Raw genomic sequence first — 12352 nt, forward strand, 5'->3', positions numbered from 1 at the left:
TGAAATTGAAAAGAAGTTTAGCAAACTGTAAAAAGCATTCTCTTGGTTATGGAATAACTCATTTGTTTATTTTCTTTTCTAAACTTCTATGTATTTAAACTTTTTTTTTTATTTTGGCATATTATGGGGGTACAGATTTTAAGGTTTCAATAAATGCCAATTTCCCCCCCTCCCCCCACAAGTCTGAGTCTCCATCATGACTATCCCCTAGATGGTGCACATCTCACTCATTATGTATGTATATACCCGCCCCCCTCCCCCCTCCCCCCTGCCCAATATCCTATTACTGTAGTACCTATGTGACCACTTAGGTGCTGTTCAGTTAATACCAATTTGCTGGTGAGTATATGTGGTGCTTGTTTTTCCATTCTTGGGAAACTTCACTTAATAGTATGGGTTCCAGCTCTAACCAGGAAAATATAAGATGTGCTATGTCACCATTGTTTCTTAGAGCTGAATGGTACTCCATGGTATACATATACCACATTTTATTAATCCATTCTTGGATTGATGGACACTTGGGCTGTTTCCACAGCCTTGCAATTATGAATTGTGCTGCTATAAACATTCGAGTGCAGGTGTCTTTTTTGTAGAGTGTCATTGGATCTTTTGGGTAGATGCCCAGCAATGGGATTGCTGGATCAAATGGTAGAATCACTTGTATCGCTTTAAGATATCTCCATATTGCTTTCCACAGAGGTTGAAAAAAATATGGAACGCTTCACGAATTTGCGTGTCATCCTTGCGCAGGGGCCATGCTAATCTTCTCTGTATCATTCCAATTTTAGTATATGTGCTGCCGAAGTGAGCACTAAACTTTTTATAATAAACAGGATGATATGCAATAAAGGCAGTCATTTTTTATATAGTATAATAGGTGCATACTAATTTCTTGAAAACAGGGTGGGTGCTCTATGTGCCTCAAGCATTTCACTTGAAATCTTATTAACAGAAATTATTTTATTTTAACAGATAAAGGTAATTTCAGCCTACTCACCTCAATTATCACAAACTCTGCATTAATGAATAGCATGTTCATTACTGATTATGTACAGTCATGTCTTGTTGAATCAGACCTACAGTTTAATATTCATTGTTTTTGGACTATCTGGATTTGAGACCTTTGGGTATTAAATTTGACAGATTAGGAAAAAATATATTTTGCCTAAGGAGAAAATTAAATTTAAATAAATAGACTTTATCTAATTATTCCATTATTCCTGAGTGATTTTTCTCAGTGTTGGAGACATCAGTTTTTTTCATACACATTTTGTTAGATGTGAACAATGCACTTAACTTCCCTTTTCTTAGACTCACCCAAATTAAAAACTAAGAGTTTATTTATTTAGAAAATATATCTGAGTACCTGCTAGGCACTGTTCAAGCTGAAACAGATGGTGGTAAACAAAAGAGTCATGGTTCCTGAATTTATGGACCTTGTCTTTAGGGTTCATATTTATAAACAACACTAAGTATTGAGCACTAATAGTAAAATGCAAAGAGTTTTATGAGAGTGTATATCAGAGCAAACTAATTTAGCATGAGGACTAAAGGAAACCCTTTTTGAGAAAGTGGCATTTAAGCTTGGTTCTGAAGGATGAGCGAGAGTTACTTAAGAAAAGAGTGGTGTGAAGGGTATACCAAGGATAGAGAACAGAATGTACAAAGGCCCTGAGGCAGAAAGAAACTTAGAATATCAGTGTAACTGCAGCATAATGAGGGAAGAAATAGAGCAGTAGGAAAGAGGCAGATCATGCAATGTAAGCCATTTGGAGGACCGTGTTCTTTAAGAGCAATGTTAAGCCACTGACAAATTTAAACAAAAGAGCAAAATGATCAGATTTGCAATTTAATGAAATCATTGTTGTTCTGTGGGGAATACATTTGAGAGGAACAAGACTAGATTTGGGGAGAAAATTGGATTTGGACACAAAAATTGAAAATAGGACACTGGCAGTAGTCAAGAGAGAGACGATGAAAGTGGAGAGAATGTTTTGGATTTGAGCTATATTTTGGAAGTAGCAGCAACAGAATTTGAGGATAAATTAAATGGGGAGAGAGGAAAAGCAGATTGCTTCAAGAATGCCCCCTGGATTTCTGGTATGAGAAAATGAGAAAGCACTAGTATAACTTATTGAGAGGAAAAGAGAGAAGACAGAGTGATTGGCTAGGAGTGGGAATAAAGAGTTTAGTTTTGTGCATATTTAGATATTTGAGATATCTAAATAAATATGTCAAGTAGCCAGTTGGATACATTGGCTTAGACTTCAGAAGTGAACTTATTTGACATCAGAATACATGAAGTATTAAAGGTCTGGAACCTGATTCATAGAAAGTGGGTCAGGACTAAGACCTAAGAACTACCAGTATTTCAAGTTTGCTTGGAGGAAAGAGTAGCCATAAAGGGATGAAGAAGTAGGCAGAAAGGTAGGGGGAAAAATCAAGTATGATGTCACAAAAGTTAAGGGAAGATATTTTAAGAGGGAGGAAGAGGCTAATTGACCTATGCTCCCAGTAAGTCGAGTAAAGGGTGAACTGAACAGAGTTTATTGGATTTAACCATGTGAAAGATATGGCAACTTCCTAAAAAGTCATTGTAGTTAAGTGGTGTGGGCAGAAACTTGACCACAATGAGAAGAAAAATTAATAAAACCCCCAAAAGATAACATTTATATTTAATAAATTGGTTATATTATTTAGGCCGATTTGCTTTATGATCCAGAATGTTTTAAAAAATGGTATATATTTATTGTTAGCAAAAGAGGATGTGTATGTCACAATTGTTGGAAGCAGTGTTCTAGGTATGTAAACTAGGTATGTTTTGTGAATTTTATGTTTTGAATCCTTTATATCCTCACTCTTTGATTATTTTACCAGTTAAAATAGGTTTATATCACCTACTATATTGTGAATTTATGTATATCTTCATTTAGTTCTTCCAGTTTTTGCTTATATACATTTATATATACATATATATATATATGTATATGTACATATATGTATGTTTTTTTCTTGGTAGATATATCATTATGAAACTCCCTCTTCATGGCCATACTTAACTTAAAAGGGAGGCTGAGACATACAGTTTAGCCATGTGCCCAAGAAGATGAGAAAGGAGGTTTGCTGAATAGCTAGGCAATCTCGCCATATATGACAATGTGAAGTGTTGGTGGGGATGTGAATTAAGTATAATGCTTATTCCCTGATAGTAGAAATCCAAACTATTATAACCACATTAGAAAATAATTTGGCAATATGTGCGTCAGAAGTCAAGCTCAAGAATGATTACAGCATTATTTTTAAACACCACAAAATTATAAACAACTGAAGGCTAAGGAAAAATAAATTTTAATTATTTACCCAATGAGAGGTTATATAGCGGTAAATACAAGTCTATCTAACAAAGTGAATCACTTATAGAAATAAAATATTGAGTCAAGAAGAAGTCAAAAACACCTTATAGGTTATACCATTTTCATAAGGTTCAAAAATGAAAGAAGCTTAACAATTATACAAAGAGAAAGACTAATACAAAATTCAGGGTAGTGGTAGTTGTTTGGGGAGACGTTCATAAAATGGGAAAGAGCTCATGGTGGTTCTTGGTTAATAATATTCTAGTTTTTAGGTTATATGATTTTATAGGTGCTCATTTTAATATGCTTCATAGGTTATAAATAGATTTTTCTGCCTCAAATAATTCATAATAGATTTAAGTAATTATAAATTATGAATGGAAAGTTACAAAATAAACACGTTATCTATAAACATCATTTTGGGAATGGTTGGCTGTGATGAAGAAGAGAGAGTTGTACTTGTAAGTAGATGTAGACCAAGATGAAATTTAACATTTTTTTCAATCATGAGAGAGGCTAGAGCATGTTTGAATGGTGATGAATGATCCAATAGAGAAGATGAATCTGAAGTAGCAGAAGAGAAAAAGGAGGGCTCATGAAATCATGTCCTTGAGGAGGGAAAAAAAGGATGAAGTTAAGAGTACACGTGCAAGGACTGCTATTGATAGAACAAGAAAAAACATTCGATTGTAATAGGGAAGGAGTAGAAGGGCCACCAACAATTGTTGCTAGTAAAAATTATTTGACTTCTTAAACTAAGATACTGGTTCTTCTAAAAATGCAAAGAACTACAAGAAAAATGCCTTAGCACCACTTGTACCTAATTTACTTCATTAAGTGGCATTTCATTACCAGGCAAGAAGGCAAAGATTGCTCTCTGGCTTCATATGTAGAAAAATAAAAGACTCAGACACTGACAGTCCCCAACCAGTCTCTATAGTACTCTGACTTGAAGGCCTCTCTACTTGTCTCAATGACTCTGCCTGTAAAGAAGGGATTTAGACAGATTGCTTCTACTCTCTATGAATCTATCTTAAAGCCCTCTCTGTCTTCTTATCAGGGTCTTAGAAAATGGTACTTAGAGACCCAATTCTTATTTCCCCTCCCAGTATTATAAAAGTAAGCCTACCTCATTAACGTTTCCCTATATATTTTACAAGATTTCTTTAAAAGGGGAGTAGAGAACTATGATAGAAACATTTTTAAGACTTCTCCCAAAGTTCTTTTAGATTCTCAGAGTATACAAGGCAATGCTTATTTTCACAGTGAGTTGGTGTTTCTATGGAGAAAAAAAGTCACATGCAATGAAACATTTGGGCATTTCCACAAAGCAAACTTTTAGGGGAGAAATTATATTGAATGAGAAATGATTTTTAAAGCAAAGATGAAGCAATCTAGTGTAAGTCATATAAATGTAAAGGTTCTTAACAGTGGTGCTGTTATAAAGGCATATTAAAGAAAAAAAAAAGCCTACTATAGGTATTAGGCAGGGATCAGGGCCTTGGAGAAAGCACACAAATTCAGGAGCTTATCTTCATATTTCTATGTACAGAATCTTCATTATGTAAAAAATTGATTAACCAAAATTATAGAAAACTGATTACAAGCCATATGTCCCATGTTTTGATTTACAATGAATAAATTATACTTGACAAGATAACTGAAATTAGGCATTTGCTCAGTGCTTTCTCTAAGTACCATTCAAAAAACAAGTTTCAATTTGCTTGGTCTGATGAGAATTAGGACAAATGAACATAGGAGAAGCTATCTGATTTAGCATGAGTGCAGGACTGCCTTTCTCTACTGTAGGCATATATCTGTCTAGAAAACTGATATGATTCCCTGATCAACTTTTTTCCTAGAAGTGATAAACATGGTACTTGGGTTTTTAAACCATTTTCTTCTCTTGAGGGCCACCTACCTCTCCTGACACCTCAGAACAGTCATAGGATTTGATGCATTGTACTCCCTCATAGTATTTTCCCCTTGACAAAACCCAAGAGGCCAGTAGGTCATAATTAAAACCAAAAACAGGAGCTAGACACCTAACTACAGAAATCCTAAACTTGATCATTACCATTCTCATCTAAATGCTCCTTTTTTTTGCTACACATTCCCCTTCCTGATTCCTTCCCCTTGATTCCAACATAACTTCATTTCATACCAAGACCCTCAACCCCAACTTGGACATACTAGTTGAAGCTAGTACAGCTAATCTTATTCCTTTAGTTATTCCCATTCCATCCTACATAGCCTGCCTTTTTCCTAATCTTAAGAGAAAAGCATTTAGTCTTTTGCCATTCAGCATAATGTTAGCTGTAGGTTTTAGGTAGGTACTAATCATCAAGTTGGAAAAATTCACCTCTATTGCTATTTATTCTGAGAGTTTTTATCATAAGTGGGTATTGACTTTTGTCAAATGTTCTTTCTGCAATGATTGATGTAATCATGTGATTTTCCTTCTTTGGCCTAAGCACATTGGTTGATTTTTTAGTATTGAACCAGCCTTTGCATCCCTGGAATAAATCCCACTTGGTTATGGGGTATAATTCTCTTTATACGTTTTGACTTTGATTTGGTGACATATTGTTAACGATTTTGTGTCTATATTCAGGAGGGATATTGGTGTGTAGTATTTTTTTCCCCTTTGATATTGTCCTTGTCTTGCTTTGTTGTCAGAGCAATACTAGTTTCATAAAATGAACTGGAAAGTGTTCTTTTGTTTTCTGTTTTTGGAAAGAGATCATACAGAATTGCCATTAATTGTCCTTTAAATGCTGGGTAGAATTCTTCACTGAAGCTATGGGGTCTTGGAATTTTCTTTGTGTTAAGTTGTTTGACTACTAATTCAGTTTCCTTATTATTTATATAGTGCTATTCAAATTACCTATTTCATATTGAGTGAGTTGTGGAAGTTTGTGTTTTATGAGAGAGAGGAGGTCTATTCTATCTAATCTGTCAAATATATGTGTGTACACTTATTTGTTGTATTCCCTTGCTATCCTTGTGATGTTGGCAAAGTCTGTAGTGTCACCCACTATCATTCTTGATATTGGTAATTTATACATTCTATATTTTTTCTTTGTTAGTTTTGCTAGAGGTTTGCCAATTTTATTTATACTTTTTTAAAAACTAGCTTTTGTTTATTTTATCTATTATCTGTTTTATATTTCATAATTTTCTTCTCATTATACTCTTTCCCTTATAAGCACCCATTGTGATTACATTGGGCCCACTCAGAAAATCCAGAATATACTCATTTCAAATTTCTTAATTTAACTACCTCCTCAAAGTCCCTTTTGCCATAAAAGGTGATATATTAACAAGTTCTGTGCATTAAAATATGAACATCTTTGTGGGGCCATTATTCTGTCTCCCATAGTCCACACTCTGGCTGACAAGATGCATGCCTGCCTATTCCACATGCAAAATGCATTCACCCTATTCGAAGATGTTTAAAAGTCTCAACTCATTACAGCATTAACTCAAGTCTAAAATCTCATCTAAGTGTTGTCAGCTTAAAAGTTCAAAAACTCATCATCTAAAGCATCTAAATTACTTAAGAGTGACACTGTGGGAATAATCCATGCTGGTATGTTTTTTCTCTGTACCCATTGGTGCTTCAGGGTTGTCAGCTTCCTCAGCTCCAACTCTGGGATATATGAGTCAAAAAGAAAAGCCAAGGAACTCACTTCCAATGCCATTCCTGAGGTCCTCAGATTCCTAGCAGATTGTCCTTCTTCTTTCATTCCTTTAGAGTCTCATTATGTTTGTTTTATATATAATGTCTAGATTTTTCAGTTGAATTTAGTGGGAGGAATAGGGAAAAGTAGATCTATTCCATCATCTGTACTTGTAAATCCAAGAAAGCATATTTGTAAAAGCTATCTAAGATATTTTACATATGAGTATCTATTCTTGTGATTTTGCTGTGAAAGTTTATATAGCAATATTTTTTTCCCAGCAAGGAGTTTCAGTTTGTTCCATTAGTCATCAGTATCTAAGTATATCTTAAAATTTTGATCGATAGTATAAAAAGACACTTTACATAACTTACAGTTATATAAATTTATGTGTGTACACTTAAGATACAATACATACTAACACTTCAGAGCATTTTTGAAAGGCTTCTGTAGATGGTAAAGAAATGATTTGATTCATCCAGGTCTATAATTTAAAGCATCTTGGTTAATGGAGACTAAATTAATTTTTTAGAAATCCATGTAATCTTTCAAATTTATCTGGAATTTATTCTGTAAATTAATTTAAAAATAATTATGGCCAATGCCAACTAACAGCTCCTCTCTAATCTTTCATCACTAATTGAAAAAATGTAGTAAAAGTAAAATTATTCATCAAAGCAAGTAAGCCCCAATTTAGAGATAAATGTATTTTTTTTTTAGTTTGGCACCAGTTACGCATATAGGCTTGAAGAATAACCCTTGGTTGAGCTCACAATCCAAGGATGCATGCATGAGTCACAAAATTTAGCCAATTAGTGTATATTGGGCACAAATTATTTTTCTAGTTCTTTAGAGATACCAAGTATGTGCCAATTATTACAGAATAAATTAAGTCTCAGGCATAGTGTTCTGTTGTGCTTCGAAAAGCACTGGAAAAATTTATGAAAAACATTTTAAATATTAAATTACAGATAAATATGTATTACTGAAGCATTTTTTAAATTCTTTTTATTTTGAAAACAACTTCAAACTTACATAAGTTTTGCAAGAGTAAGATAATGAATTTCCAAATATCCTTCACTCAAATCTATTAGCTATTAACATTTTGCCATATTTACTCCCCCTTTGCACTTACTCTCTCTATATAATAAAGTAATAAATATTACATTTGATAATATAAATAACATAATCTATTTAAATATATTTTGTAACATTTAAAATTATTTACCATATTTATTTATTATGCATTTCTATAATGTAATAAATACTATTATTGTTAGTTTTGCTGAGATAGTGAGTTTAATCATTTGCCAGCAACATGATCTTTACTCCTCAATATATTAGTATGTATATCTTAAGAAAAAAGACATTCTCTTAACAGTATTATCATCAAAATATGGAACGTCAATACTCATGAAATATTATCTAATATATCATCCATATTCGAATTTTCCAACTGTTATAATAGCATTCTTTTTATTGTTTTCCCCCATGGTCCAGGAAGTTGTCCATCATCACTACTGCATTTGGTGGTCATGTCTCCTTGGTCTGCTTTTATGTGGAAGAGTTTTTCATAGGAAAGACCTGTTGTTTTATAGAATGATTCCCAACTTTTATTTGTCTGATGCCTTCTTACAGTGTTTTTTGCTAATTCTTTTTAAAATATGTCTTTCTTGTTCATATTTATTTGACAAATAAAAATGGTATATATTTATAGTGCACAACATGATGTTTTGAAATATGTATACATGTGGAATGCCTAAATCAAGCTAATTTACATATGTGTTACCATACCTATTTATTTATTTGAGGTAAGAACACAAAATCCTCATTCTTTTCTACAACTTCATAGTACTCCATTGTATAGCTGTACTATACATGGTTAATTCAGCCATCTGCCATGGATGGGCATGTAGTTGTTTCCAATATTGTACTACTGTAAATAACACTGCAATAATTAACCTAATATATGTTTATTTTTATATTGTTGGAAGTACAAAATATTTCATAATTGATTCAGTTACAAAGTCTTTACCATTTATAAATAAATCTTGGGTTTCTACTGTTGGCATTTTAAGAAATTGAAACCAAAAACACCACCACCACTCACCCACCTGTGATCCTAAATCAATTCAGAAATAGATAAGAAGTAAGGTATGCGAAGACCAAAATAATCAGTATGACTGTGTCATAAGTGGGGTTCCCTAGGAAGCAGATCTGAGACAGAGATTAGCATGACCCCATTGGGGTAAACATCTATAGAAGAAAATAGAAGGGAAGAAAGCATCAATGGGCAGAGAGAAGTTGGACTACAAAGTGGCCTCAAGGGAAGCCTTAGCTGACAGTACTGGGAATTCTGAAACTAGAATGACTCTCTAGAATTTTTACAATTTGGGCAAGGGGTCAGGCCCTTATATCTTTTCCTTAATCAATCATTGGAGGTAGGGTACCTGGAAAGGAGGCACTATCTTGAATAAATTGGCTCTCCTCAGCAGAGGCATCTTTATAGAGAGAAGCCATGGACTTCCTGCAGGCACCACTCCCAGAAGCTGAGGGAATTAATATTTGATTTCTAAACCAGAATCTCAGAAGTCCGTCACAGCACCCACCACAGACCAGATATACTTGGATCGATGAGATTTAGGAAAATAATTATCTATTATTTTTTGCCCTAAGTCTGTTTTGAGACTTGAAAGCTTTTTACACTTCTCTCTCATAACAAATACCATATTGGATTGATCTTATTTCTTTACTTGTCTGTTTTCTCTGAATCCTAGGGAAAGGAAAACAAGTTTTGTTAGTTGTATCCCCAGTAGCTACCACAGTGCCTGGCTGAGTGTAGGTGTTCAATAATTATTTGGTGAAAGAATAAACTCTAATGTATAACTATTTGAATGATCTTACCAAATGATTAATAGGTATATATACCTGTCTGGATGGAGATTTTAGTGTCTAGCTAGAGGCTCTGACTTCATGTCTATTCAAAACTGCAATTGCAGTAGTGATAAAGAGGAAGGTGTAGCAAATAAATGTTCCATTTGTGAATGGCATGAAACCAAGGACAGCAGCTTTACTGATGACAGACTTAGGATTCAAAAAGAATGAAAATAGGCTAAAATAATGGTCTTCACATGTACTCACCAGCAAATTGGTATTAACGGATCAACACCTAAGTGGACACATAGGAATAACATTTATCGGGTGTCAGGAGGGTGGGAGGGGGGAGGAAGGGATGGGTATTATACAACCACAACGAGTAAGATGTGCAACGTTTGGGGGATAGACACACTTGAAGCTCTTACTCGAGAGGGGCATGGGCAATATATGTAACCTTAACACTTGTACCCCCATAATATGCTAAAATAAATAAAATAAAATAAAGTAAAATAATGGTCTTAATCTAATGAGATGAAATTCAAGAGAAATTAGTATGAAGGTCTGTCAGTGGACTTAGTAAACCACCTAGAAAAATTTTCAGCTGGCTAAACAGAAATTTGTGAGAAAGACTCAGGGTTTTTAATAATTGCAAAACCAAAAAAAGTCAACACCATTAGGTGGTTACCACAAAAAGCCAGTAACATCTTAGCCTCTGTCAGTAGACATATATAATCTAGAAGCCAGAAGTGATGGTCCTGCTCTAGGTTAGATTGCCATGTAACCCAAGATTTCAATTCCAAGCCCTTCCACTGGAATAAAAGGACTAGACAATTTGGAATGCATTTGGAGAAAAACAAGTAGGTGGTGGAAGGACTCTTAAATTTTCAAGATGACTAATGAAAAGGGTGGTTGGGGGAAGTTTACCAAACCTTTTAGGCAGAAAAATAAGTATAATAGAAAATTTAACAAATATGAGCAAAATAAGTTAATGAATACCCCTAATTAACACAGCTAAACAAATTATAAAAAGGTACTTACAAACTGAATCCAGCAATATGTTTAAAAATACCATTATGTGTCATATGCTTTCTTCTTAAAATATAATGTAGTTCGATATAAGAATGGTTGTGAATCACTTTATGAAGTCAGACAAAAATATGATAAATCAATAGGAGGTTTAAAAGGCAATTGATGAAAAGCAAGGTCCATTCATGCTTTGAAAATTAAGCAAAAAACCAAAACTCATTAAATTAGAAATATACAGGTAGGTTTAAAACGTGATGGTTTATATTAATATATTTCTCATACTGATAGCATTATGCTAGCTAGTAAAGCAATATATGCTTTCCCACTAGAATCAGAGATATGAGAAATGTGATGATGCTTATGACTTTAATTTAACATTACTTAAGATATAAGACCAGAGAAATGAATAGGTTATAAATACAGAAAAGGAATAGGCAATGCTATCATTGATTTAAAATGATAGCATTACATGTCCTATAACAATCACAATAACAATTTAAAAATATTTGAATTATTGAAATATTGGTAAGAGAGTTATATAAGAAATATACAAATAAAATTTCAAACAGAGCAGGAAATCTAGTTAGAAGGTATAATGGAAAATATATTGTCTTCAGATTTAACAATAAAACATAAAGTACCTAAAAGTAAATAAACTGGATGAAAAATGTGCAAGGCCCATAGGTAGAAAACTATAAAACTTGACTAAATACCATAAAACACACTTAAATAAATCAAAGAGAGACAGATTATGTTGTTGGTTAGAAAGACTAAATATTTTTAAGATGCCAACGTTCTTTAAAGTATTCTCTAAATCAAATGTAACATCAAAAAGCCAGGGATTTTTATTTTAAACTTTGTAAGATGTTCATTTAGACCAATAAAAAAAGTAGGAATAAGAAAGAAACATTTTAAAAGTAGGACTTGCCTAACCAGATATCATAATGTGCTCTAGAGTAGTTAAAACACTGTAGTAGTATTATGGGAATAGACAAAAAAGAGAAACAGGGCAAAAATTCCAGGGGAAATTTTTTAATATTTAACCATATTAAATATTTAAGAATTGGTTATACTAATATAAACTGAACCAATAAAGACAGAAAAGATACGGCAATACATTGTGCTGAAGAAGCACTATTAGGGAAAAATAAGTTACTCTCTAACTCCAAAATAAATTACAGGTAAATAAATGATTGTATTTTTAAATAGAACCTATAATTCTATTAAAAAGTATATTATCTTAGATCTAGTGGCTTTTTCTAAGCATACAAATTAAGAGAGAAACTATTTTTAAAATGGCATATTTAACTTCCAAATATTCATTTTCATAAGCTATAAGAAATAATTAGTAGAATGAAAAAGCAAAATTAAAGCCAGGGAAATATCTTAGAAATGACAAAGGAAAATAGATTT

At 33.1% G+C, this 12352-nt stretch overlaps 1 non-coding gene across 1 annotated transcript; it reads right to left on the bottom strand.

The window, feature by feature from the left end:
- Positions 1-705: 705 nt before the first annotated feature.
- On the bottom strand, positions 706-812 carry LOC142866018 (U6 spliceosomal RNA). Its single transcript, XR_012916091.1, has one exon. It is a non-coding gene; the product is annotated as a U6 spliceosomal RNA (small nuclear RNA).
- Between the last annotated feature and the right edge of the window lie 11540 nt (positions 813-12352).

Source organism: Microcebus murinus, chromosome X (genome assembly GCF_040939455.1).
Source record: "Microcebus murinus isolate Inina chromosome X, M.murinus_Inina_mat1.0, whole genome shotgun sequence".
Taxonomy (NCBI): Eukaryota; Metazoa; Chordata; class Mammalia; order Primates; family Cheirogaleidae; genus Microcebus; species Microcebus murinus.